Source organism: Agelaius tricolor, unplaced genomic scaffold (assembly GCF_023055355.1).
Source record: "Agelaius tricolor isolate 1412-34295 unplaced genomic scaffold, bAgeTri1.0.p SCAF_13, whole genome shotgun sequence".
Lineage (NCBI taxonomy): Eukaryota > Metazoa > Chordata > Aves > Passeriformes > Icteridae > Agelaius > Agelaius tricolor.
Genome location: NW_027269273.1, coordinates 16,743,116 through 16,755,489, shown reverse-complemented (window position 1 = coordinate 16,755,489; position 12,374 = coordinate 16,743,116). Strand labels below are relative to the sequence as shown.

Below are 12,374 nucleotides of genomic sequence, written 5' to 3'. Positions count from 1 at the left end.
CTATAATTTCTACATTTCTGCTGTCTTTCCCATTTTCTACCCTTTGTGTCAATGAAATCAGTGGTGTAGTAGCAATTTACTGTGGCTCTACCTTAAGTCAAACATTGCTCTCCCTTTGCTCTTCTAGCCATGTTGTCATATACACACTGACACTAGCAGAACACATGAAGTGTTCCATTAATATTTTGACTCTTTCACTTATTATAAATATCTATCAATGTGAAAGTTACACCAAATGTCTCTGGAAGTACATCACTATTCAAGCTGAGTAGAATGCTAATGTGGTCACTACATTCATTCTACTCCATGTCAAATTTTTGTGCAATTTATTCTTTTTAAAACTTTGAGTTTGCAAACTTAGCTGCAGCTTCTTCTACCAGTTTACTCTTCACAAGAATGCACTGCAAGTATACAAACATGTACCGCACATTTCAAGTAATTTTTGTTCCTTTACTAGTCTTTCTGCAAATATCACCTGCAAAACTGATAAAAAGTTGACAGGAGACAAGATTTAGTATTTGAATCACACTGGAATGAGTTATGATAACAGGGCCACACTACCTACATAGGTCATACCTCTCTTCCAAAATCCTTTTATCCAACCAAGGCCTAAGGACTCTTGTCTACATGTCTGTAGAAAACTCAGGGTTAGGGTTGTGAAAAAGCATAAAGCTGCAGTGTGAGTAGCTGCCAAAAGAAAGTGGGACCTGGGTGGAAATCAGCCCGGGAAGAAATCTTTCATTTGGGCAACAGTATCAGAGCCTTAACAGGAAAATTCAGTAAGGTTCAGCAGCTTCTGGTTGACATACAAAGGAATTTAGAATTGTAGCCGATGTAGGGATCAAAGAGCCCAAAGTCTTTGTTTCAGCATAGCCACCTTTCCTCACCATGTCAGCTACTGTACACTGGAACTCAGCACTAAGCACCAGCTCTGTAATCTCCTTTCCATAAACCCAGGCTACTTGCCTAAGTCATGAGCTGTTCCGTCCTCCCTTCTCTGCCCCCGATTTTCTGCACAGTTAAAGCCATAGTGGTCTACTCAAATAAAGCAATCTGAGAAATCCATACAGCACTCTTTAAGGCATGAAAAAGTACTTCAATCAGATTTGTTCAGCATACACACAGAACTAAATCATCCCTGTTCTTTCCAAGAAAACAATCTAAGAACCTTTCACTGGACCGCATCATCTGTCTTTCTACTGCACTGATTGTAGGAACTTCCACTCCTAAGACAGGATTAACACTTTTGTAAGTATATTAGCTCCTGAAAATCATAAATATTACAGGAGGCTGAATCTCTGCAAGTTTTCCATCAGACAACCTGGGAGAACAGTGCTTTTCTTTTGCTACATTAGAGTACAGTATTCAAACATATATACTAAATAAACTCCACAAGAATAACCTTCCCTCACTATTCATCCAGACAGAAATGAGGGGGGAAAGAAAATAGAACTCCTTTCCTTCAGCACAGAATTTTGACCAATCCAGTATTCCTATTTTTAATTTTTAATTACATTTATGATATTTCCTGTGGGTTTAAGTCATGAATGCAGTTCCAGTATGCTGGGAGGAACATAAATAGTTATTCCCAAAGGGATCTTACAGCTGTTATGCACGGGTCAGAGACTCTGTGAAACGCAAAATCTGAAACTTTAAAAGCTTTTTAGCCCACATCCTTCCCATTTCTTTTCAAAGGCAGAGTTAATGGATAATGAATGACATTGCCCCAAATTTTGCCCAGAAGGTATGGAAGTAGTAACTCCATCTAAATAAAGTAATATTTAGCAGTAAGCAACCCAGTCTTATCACAGTATCACAGTCCCAGAACTGCATCAGAAATTCCTTCCTGACCTAAATTAACTCATCTGCCACTTTGTGCTGACAACAGTACAACTGAAGACCAGAGACATGAAATTGTTTCCTCTGCAACTCTTTATAGAGGGATGAAAGAGAGTGCAAATTCACACTGCAGCAAAATAGCCGAGCCTCCTCCTAATCCACGTCTCTTTTCTGACATGAGACTGCTCAGGAGGACTTGAGGCCTTACCCTCACCAAGTCTGAATATGTCAGTCCATAAAAATGCAAAAGGTTGTGCACTTACCTTTGATCACAGTCTGGTGAAGGAAAACACTCATCAGTTGCTTCACTCAGGAACAAGGTTCTGTTTTAAAAAAAATAAAGAGACAAAACAAAATTTAAAACAATCTTTCCCTCTCTCTCTTCCCTAAGTTAGCCTTCAGCAGTGTTGGTAAACATTTACTTAGCAGGAGCACCTTCGCTCTCCACAAGCAAGGTAATGATTACATTACACTAAACAGGGCATGAGGACAGATGGAGGCCCTGACAACAGCCATGTTGGCAATGACTAGACAATGACACAGGGCTGCACTGCAGCAAGCTCAACTCTTTCTCAATGAGTGAGAAAGAGTGGGGCAAGGTGAGAAATGAAAAATGCAGGGGGGAAAAAATCCCCCAGTCAACAAACCAGGATCCCGGATTTAGAACCACAAAGGAAAAAGAAAGTTCACAGAACAAGCAAATTCAGTATGAGCTGAGAGAATTGGAAATGCCAGCACAATCTGAAAGGGATTTCTCACACCTGTTCATTAATATTGTCGTCTTTGAAACAACCAACAAAGCAAACTGTAAGATGTTACCTTCTTTTGTCTTAGCCACAGCTAAATCAGTTCAGTAAAACTTCAATGGTGTGACAAAGTCTGTGTAGTCTATTCCCAAAGCCTTCCAAATTAGGTATACTGTGAAATAAAAACAAGCTACCCCAAGGAGGGAGTCACACCCTCCTCCACACCTCTGCCTGGCTGGCGATCACAGGGATGGAAGTACTCTGTGAAGCAGCTGAAGCTCAGATGAAGATCAGGAAATGTGTCTGTGTACACACACACTGAGACAGGCACACAGAGCAGCTGGTCAGGGAGGGCATCTCAAGAGTCACCAACACCCCCAGGGAGGGCACAGACTAGACTGCTATAATTTTACTATACCTGTTGGACAGCCTCTGAAGTCAGATCTTTCACGTCAGGTACCTCTGTAGCCTTCCAGTTCACACAGACCCTGATTCAGCAAAAGTTCTGACCTTTGAGTTTCCAATAATCTTTAATACCTCTACAGCCAATTACTGCACAAGAACCACACTTGCCCTGCCTGTAAATATAATGAAGCACACCCAGCTCTCTGCCTTCCTCATATAATTACAAGAGCAAAAGTTTTTCCTCTTTCCTGGTTAGATAAAGATTAGTTTAGTAAAAAAACCACCTATCCTTTTGCAGGACACAATTTTTCTCTTTTCTTTTGATCCATAATTCTTTTCTTCCTTCATTAAATAGTTTGAGAAAGCAGAATAAGAAGTCCTGCATGCCTGGCCTCCGCAGATCCCAAAACACCAGGGGTAAACTTTGGAACAGCCAGATGAAACCACAAAACAACTAAACTACAGAAGATGTGAATGTTTGATTTCACTGTAAAAAGAATAGACAACTAAAGAAACGTTTTTTCACAGTACAATCCCATGAGAGTCATTGAGAAAAACAGTCAAATTAGGAAGTTAATTACTAGCAGAATTTATAAAATTCTACCCTCATGGTAGTCAGTAAGACCCACACAAGCAGATAGACCAATATCCAACTACTAGCATTTAATAGAAGTTTCCCATAGGGGTTGGCTCTCTGTTTCACTGCGAAGTATCTTGCACTCTCTGGTGTAAACTATTACCAAGATGCTGATTTGGAACAGGATACAGTATCACTCTGATCTAGTTGATTTTACTTTCCAGAATACAGAAAACTTGAAAAAACCCAAAAGGATTAGCAGATAGCAAATGCAGGGGAGACACTCAGAGAGGAACGTAAGTTTCAAATGATTTTGTCTTCAGCTTTTAAAAATTCAACTTACTCCTGCTTACAGAAACTCAGAAAATTGTTACAGGAAGGAGGTGAAGAAACTGCTCTTTGTGCCAATTTTCCACTAAGGCATGTCAAAACAGATACAAGTAGAAATGCAACAGAGCTTGGTAAGAAGGTGGCAGAATTTAATGCCAGCTGAATGGCGCAACAGGGAATTTAAACTGAATGCAATAATTGATAAGTGATTAAACACAAAGAACAGAGCAATATTATCAACCAGACAGAAAAATCTATCGGTAAAATAGACTGGACTTGGCCAAATCTGATTTCGCTACAAGATTTATTTTACAGAACCTCAATTAAAGGAGCGTGAAGTCATCATGAAAGGGATGACACGGTTGTCATTTCCACAGAAAGCCAAGTGAGGTGGCAAAAAACATACCTAATGATTTCCCATTTCCCTCCTCCATACATACTCTTGTGCCTATGTCATCCCTAAAAAGCAAACAGATCTGTATGTTTGCAAAGCTCTCAACACACAAAGTGTACATTGCACCATTATCAACAGCTGCTTAATACCAGCTCCCAAATGTTGAACAGAAGAGGCAACCCCACATTTCATCTCTAGGCATCAAAGCATTTACTAATGGAAACGAAACTCTGCCTAGCACACAATTAAGTGATTTTGGAAGGATGTCATTAACTCTAGAAGCATCATATCTTTTCCCATGTTTGTATTTACTTGCAAATTTACCAGCCATAACAGCAGAGTGGGAAAGCTCAGGAGCTTGTGTGCCAGCCAGGCAGGCTCCTGCAGGAACTCCTGTTAGTCAGGGTGTGCACCACACAGAGACTCAATAAGCACTGACATTGGTACTCCTGACAGCTTTATTTCTTCAAACACCAGTCACACTGGAAGTTTCACTTTACTTTTTTACTCCAGAATAAAGCTAAATCTCAGTATAACAGATGGTGCCTGGAAATCCCATGACACATATGACGGCACGTGTGTGGTCCCCCTTCACCATTACAAGATAAAACTGCTTTCAGGAAAATGAGAAGGGTGCTTGGTTTTTTTAAGCATAAAAACCTTAATATTTACACTAATCAAATATAACAGGATCCTCTTAGTCAGAAGAATAGTATTCATATAGGAGCCCAACCAGGCAGAACTATTTTCCCATGAAGATCTTATCCTCAGTCTGGGCAAACAATCCAAGTCACACTAGAGAGACAACAGTTCTACCCTGTATGTCTCTGTAGCAATTACACCAAAGAAACACGACTGTCCTTAGCTTAAAAATATTAATCATTTTAAAAGCCCAAAGCACAGAGAAAATATATAATGATAAAGCATACATGGGGAAAAGAGAATATAGCTTGATATAGTCAAAATAGGCAAATATTCACAGGAATATGAGAAGAGAAAGAAATATAGAAATAGAGAGTAGGACACAGAATATTACTTTTTACATGCTTGCTTAATGTTCAGCCCCAAATTCAGCTTAGCCAATGCTCAGAAACAGACATATCTTCAGGATTTTCCTCACACTTCAGGAATGATAGCCTTCTTTCTCTTTCCACAGTCTTCTCAAGCTCTGCTCCTCACTGCTGCTACTTTCCAAAATGCCCAGATAGCTGATTGCTGATGATTAAGATTGCAGGTGCAGTCAGTTGATGAGGAATACACAAATGTTGAACAGACTGTTCCCTCCTCCCTCGGGGCTCCCAATTGTCACTGAGGTTGACTGTACAAACACTCAAACTGTCACCAAACCTTCCCACATATGGAAACAGATACCTGATCCATCCAGAGAAGTCTCCACTACCACATATGCTTGTTTGGGAAGTATATTTGAATACACTATTTTACTCTCTCATTCCTCTTCCTTTACGTTTTCTGGCGTGCAGAGGTAAAACAATCTGCTGCACAAACCTATTTTGAAAGACTACAAATGATGCAGTTGCTTGATCCTGCTGTACATTATGCCTGGAAGAAAAATCTTTGCATTAATCAGTAATCATGAGACAATAATACAGATTATGGATACTGAGAGAGCAGTGCCAGAACAATCTGAGGAGAGCATTATCAATTCTTTCAATGCTAAAGGTACAAGGACTTGGCTGCCTAATTTTACTTGATTTTATGAAGTCAACAATCTGACTGTGGTTGAATTGTAAGGAAGAATGGCATCTGAAAAAAGGTACACATGATCAACCAACCTGAGTTCAAGGAACGCCACCAATGCTTTGAGATTAGCAGTCAGAAAAGCCTGGAGATTCTCTAGGACACTGGGTTATGATCAGGGAGAAGTGTCAGTACTTAGAGACTGACACATGGAAACACAACTAAAGCAGCTCTGTGTGGCATTGTTTGAGAGCCACTGACCCAGAAAGGCACTAAAGTAAAGCTGTACATAACACTCCCAATGCAGGCAGCACTCAGCTCTCTGCTCTTCTGCTGGAAGGGAAACACTGCATGAAGCTCCACAATTTTATAGCTCACATTAAGAGCTAAAGGGGCTTTGTGCTTGCAATGAAATAAAAATTTCTGCTCACCTTCTTAATTTCCTTTCATATCTCAAGTTAAAAGCTCTCTGCTGCCATCCTTCTTTCTTTTCCCCTCTCTTACTCTAGCCTTTCAGAGTAATTCTGAGTCAATCAGCTTAAATTCCCTGTGTTTCCATGCAAACATCTGACTTTCCTGGCTTCACTGGAATCTCAGCAAAGGCCCCCCCCTCCCACTCCTCTCATCCCAAGACATTGAGGCATGCACAACTTTCCCTGAGCATCATTTCGGAATAAGGCCACACTTGTGTTTTTAAGAGGGGCATCCAGCCAGCTGGAGGTTTCTTTATGGCTTCACTAAGTGAAAAGCCTTTTAGACTTGTAGACTGAGCCAAAACCTTGACCTACCATGCCCTTGTGGGGCCAACAACATTCTTCCACTACTTGAGAGAGAAAGTACATGAACTGTCAGTTTGGACAATGCACTCAGGCACATGGTGGGATTCTTGGGGTGTCCTACACAGAGACAGGAGTTGGACTCGTTGATCCTGATGGGTCCCCTCTAAGTCAGCATATTCTGCTGTTTTACGGTTCTGACTCCATGCAAAAATCATCCAAGTGAGTATTATCACTGTATACTATCAGTGTTTCAGTAGAAAAAAACCACAGAAAGGTCCCATGTGCAGGGCAAATATTTTTTAAGACTTTGAATCAACTCTGCTCCATTTTAAGGCAGTTAGAAAAAAAAATTCTAAAGCAGATGATTTGGTTTGAGTTTCAGAACACATTCCAGTGTCAGTGTGAGAATCTGATCAAATGCTTGTCAGAACCATCAGAAGCATTTCCTGAATTGAACAAGCACTGGGTCAAGATCTAAATTTATGTTATGTCAGTATTTGTACATACATTTACAGATATAAACACCATGCTGTACACTACTATTGTAATTTTTTTGCATGTAATTGTCTAAGCATTACACATGAATCACAGCAAAGGGTTGGGTTTTTTAATAATATTAAAAAATTCCTTCTCCTTTGGGACCCAGCCATAACCCATTCTTATCTCTGTAATAACATAGATTTTCATCTCACTAATCTTCTTCCATCCTCAATACAAAAAGAGAATTTGCAAAGTGGATGACTAACCAACCCCCTTTCAGTAAAGCATCACTCTGCTTAGGTGTTTTGACACTCCTAAGCTGTATTTTTCTACTCATTTTTTTTTGAAAATGCATGTTCCTTTTGTTTCCCTAGATTTACAACAGACAAAGTCAGAGACAATGCTCCATCTGAGTTACCTCAGAAATCAGCAAAAACATAAGGGGAAACTGCCTTTACCATCTTAGCAGTGCAAACAGAAACTTGTCCAGCCTTAGATAACAAACCATCTTGCTGGTGAACTGCATAACCCTCACACTGTCCTGAACACACCCACGCTCCCATGAACTAAGGCTCCTGCAGATTATAAGGCTTTTCATGGGAAACAGTTTTTCTCATTCCTTCTCTTCATCTTAACTACCAGTCTAACCTGAATTGTATAAACCAAAGGAAAATAACTTCCCAATATAAATAATAAATAACTGCCAACACTTAAACCACTTTGTACTTCCAACCACCATTTTCACCAGGCTCTGCCATCTCACCATCACCCAGACTCAAGTCTGACTCAACTGTCAGAAGAAAAACAGAACTGTTCAAATACAACAGCATTTAGGCCTTCTGTCAACAGAATAGCAGAGCTCTCCCTAAAACAGGCTAAGTATAGTTTTTCTGATCTACAGGACAGCAAAACTGAGGAAGAGAACATGAGCTTAAACACTTACCATGTCAGCAGCAAAACTGGGCATGTGAAGACACAGGAACAGAGTTCACAGGCACTAATCATTGCCTTTTTGCCTCTGGAGCACTATTTTGTGTCCAACCAGAGCATTCCCCTAATTTTCTCCTCCCATGGAACACAGGCCATGTTCTCTGAGGTTCCTGGCATAGGCCAGGGCTGAGACTGTGATGCTCTCAGGGTTTTATCTTCTGGGTGTCATCCTATATCACCACAAACATTAAATATCCCACATTTAATATAGGTCACCTCAAGTGTTTACCAAAGGGAAAGGGCAGATTTTGATGAAAAAAATAACTTCCCACTAAAAATCACAGTTCCTTCCTTTTTCTTCCTAGCACCTTCTCTCCTATTCCAGCTCACCCTCAGTTTTAATAGTTTCCCTACCAAAGAACATCCCACATTGCATCACAAAATACAGAAAGAAATTTTCTGCAAGAAGATTAATACCTTCTTACCTAGAAGAGCACAAGTAGTTCTAATAAAATCAGATTTTAGAGGTTATCTGAGCCATCTTTTCCCATTTTCAATGGCATCTGGATGACAGTTTTCTGTCTTTTTCACTGCCTCTCTTGTCTATCTCTGCAGGACTCAAGCTAATAAAGCTTCCCATTAATGAAATGACTATGCCAAGGTACTGGCAGATGGTCCTGTGTTCCAAGCACATCTTCCCATTCCCTCCCTCCCAGAAGTCCTAATCTATACACAGTGTAATCGCCACAAAAACATATGCTCCCTGACAGAGAGCTTCCCTCCCATTATCTCTGTACTCCAGGGGATTGCCCCTGAAACCTCAGTGACACAAAGCAACTCCCTTCCTACTCAAGTCTCAGTTTCCTATATGCCTGAACAGACATTCAGCAGGTCATGGCTGAAGTACCTGTACAAGGCTTAAAATCCATATTAATCTGTCTGTGATACTGCCCATAGCCTAGGCTATTTCTAAGTAAAATGCACAGACACAAATCCATACTTTTTAAAAAACTAATTTATAGCTGATATTTCTTTTGTGCAACACTTTGTTACTGCTTTACTTACAGGTTCCTAGTAACAGTGCACGAGCCTTTCTCAAAGACAAAAACCACAAAGGGTAATTTATTACATTGTTACCAGGAAATCTCTTGAGCAACACTTTCACTTAAATGCTGAGTCAGTTACTAATTGGGTATCTCATATATCTTAAAATAATCTGTTTGTTTCATCTGCTGGCTCCCTCTCCCCCATCAATTTAATCAGATTATTGTGATTGATGAATTCATTTATATGGTCATTGTATCCTGAGAGCAGAGCAACTTCTAGAGAGAAAGCTTTAGGAAGGAAGAGCAAATATCTCCCTTTTGCACACACAGATAGCTTCACGCAGAGGAACAAAAGAATGCTATCAGTTTCCCAGCTGTGGGCAGGGCTGCACAAAGGATATTTCTAGACACTTCAGATCACTGTGGCTGGCTCTGCAGGAGCCCCTCAGAGAAGATGAGGGATATGATGGGAACAGACAGGTCACCATAATATGAAGGGCTGTTTTAGCTCTCAAAATTGACTCCAAACCTTCTGAAACATCACTTCTTTACAGAGGAAGAGAAAATTTTTGTCACTACTTCTCTGCATTTAATCCCAACAGCACTGAATAACTTTTCCACACTGCAGATAGGGAAAAACCCCTAACAGAAAGTAGAAAAGCTTCCTTTTAATCTTTGCTGCCTCCTTTTCAACTTCAAGTTGAAAGTCTTCAAAGTAAGACCTTTTCTCATACCTCCTAACACCTCAAGTCACTGACTGTCATAGGGAATAACTTCAGCTTAGTAACTCCAAAACTATCTACCTTATAAAAGGTGAGAGTTAAAAAGCTTGTTCATTTTCAAGTGAAACAAAAACAAACAGGTCTAATGCAGGCAACAGTGGACAAGAGAAAAACAGTAAGAAACATTCGTTAGCCAGGAGTAAAAATAAGATAATTATGTTTCTGTATCTATTGTCATTCAAAAAATAAGGAAGCCAAAACGCTTCGACAGCACATTTCCCCAATCTTCCCAAACAGTATAGGAAAGGAAAAAAAGTAAAGAATTTGGCACTTACCAGGAAAATCAGTAACTACAGAAAAGCATGCAAGAGCACTGCTCAAGTTCCCAGGAGCCATCACCTCAGGAGCTGAGGAAGATGATATAAATAACCTCTACTTGTGCTTACTAGATGTCTGAAACTGCATTCACTCTCCCTTGAGCTGTAACTTTATATCTTTCTAAAAACTTCATAAACCAGATGAAAAACATGTATCTAAAAAACATCATAAGACACCAAATTTCTAATGAAGAAATCTAGACTCTACCTTCTGCGGTCTGTCAGAGCAACAACCAAGGTGACACTGAGCATTTGAAGATCAAAAAGGCTCTCGGGTGAGCATTTCTTGAATGAAGAATTAGGATGAGGATTACTTTGGGAGGATAGCCGGTCTGATAAACAGCAGCAAGCAAACAGGAAAAGCTACTTGTTGCAGGGAGAAATGCACAACAGGCTTCCAGAAACTAACCGAAACTAACCACACCATACATAATTACAGCAATTCATTACTGTTACATGGCTTCACACATTTGGAAATGCATTTTCCCATTCTTAGCCTGGGAGAAGTGTGCTTATTCATGAAAACTGAAAGGGAACGCGTACTAAACAGTTTTGAAAAATTCTAGAACAAAGTGTGAGAATGGAACATTTGATATGGCATTATCTTGCAAATGTCTCCGGATTCTTCTCTGGTCACTGTGTGGGCAGCACATTCCCAGGACAGAGAGCAGGGTAGGCGGGAGAAAGGGGACTGTAAAACTATTCATGAACAGAATTTCGTCTTCAGCCGCTGAGGTTCACTAGGGACCTAGTGGAGCTGTCGGGAGGAGGGAGGGAAAGGGTTGTTTCTCTCAGGAAGTGAGGGCACACGGAGCCTGGCACCGCCCGCCTTGGAGGAGGCCAAGCCAGGAGAGCGCAGCCCCCGCTGCTCCGGGCCCACAGAGCCCGGCTCGGGCTGGGCCCTCCGCAATCGCTTTTGGGTGTGCTAAGTGCAATCCTTCAAGAGGAAAGTTAATCCGTCACAGTGGAGCTCTTACAAAACAGCCAGCCCTTTCCCCATCCCCCGCACAAATAAAAAAATAAAAAGTCTTATCACCCACATTTCCCCTGAGCCCAGCAAAGCTTAGGGATGCTCCCCGAGGCAGACAAACTAAAGAGGCCAGTGGAGACCCTGCGCTCGCTGCTGCGCTGACAAACGAGGCCTGCGGCACCCAACGCCTGCAGAGTCAGGTCCTCACTTATGTCATCACTCACCTTGCTGCTGCAAGCACTGGAGCCATCCTAAATCTTCCTGCTACAGGAAACATCAGAAAATGCCCCAACACACAGCACATTAATTCTGAGTTAGAATGCTGGTAGAAATAGAAAATGCAGACCGCACTCTCTAGGGAAGGACTCTGCCCAGTATTTTGCTTCCAAGCATCTTCTGCCAGCAGATCCTCCTTTCTCCCATTGAGCAGTGCCCTCTGTGACACAGGGCAGCTCTACAACCAAGGCAACATGAGAAAGCAAGGTCTGTCTGGGGCTCTGACCATGAGGACAGATTTTGAAGCTGTGGGATGAAATAACATGCCATTGCTAACAAGTGGATGATAAGCCGTGAGTATGTAGCAGACAGCTACTAGGACAGGCTGCCTATGGACACAACAGCACTGAATAGTGCCCACAAGGCAGGGGGCAAAGGAAAAGGTGGGGGAAACACAGCTGGAGAATCCTGATAACTGGTTTATCTGTGCAGCCCATCATTACTCCAGGTATCTCTCACAGCTGAGGGACATGGAAATCAGAATCTGTGAAATAGCCCTGGCCCCTTTAAAAATGTTCTCCTTGTGAGAGACAGAAATTCATACACGGTAGACTGCAAAAATGGTAAAAGTGAGTGTTTGGGGTCTTCTGAGTTCAGGGTTAATTTCTGTCCCATTTTTAGACCAGTAACATCTGGGGCTCAAGAGGCTGATGTAGGATGAAGAATGATATAAAAGAGAGAGAAAATTACTCTGCCATGCAAGAAGTGAACGATCTAACAAGCAGAATCGAAATGCAATAGAATGACAGAAGTCAACAGGCTGCAATCACAGAGGGCTACAAACCAGAATACATCACACTAATGA

General features: G+C 41.2%; 1 protein-coding gene across 3 annotated transcripts in view; it reads right to left on the bottom strand.

Moving 5' to 3' along the window:
- Positions 1–12,374, bottom strand: part of NDST2 (N-deacetylase and N-sulfotransferase 2) — a 123,883-nt gene that overhangs the window by 49,055 nt on the left and 62,454 nt on the right. For all 3 annotated transcript variants that reach the window (XM_071438896.1, XM_071438897.1, XM_071438898.1), the window contains one exon: positions 2,103–2,162. The gene's annotated coding sequence lies outside the window, so the exon portion shown is untranslated. The remainder of the gene's footprint in view (positions 1–2,102; positions 2,163–12,374) is intronic.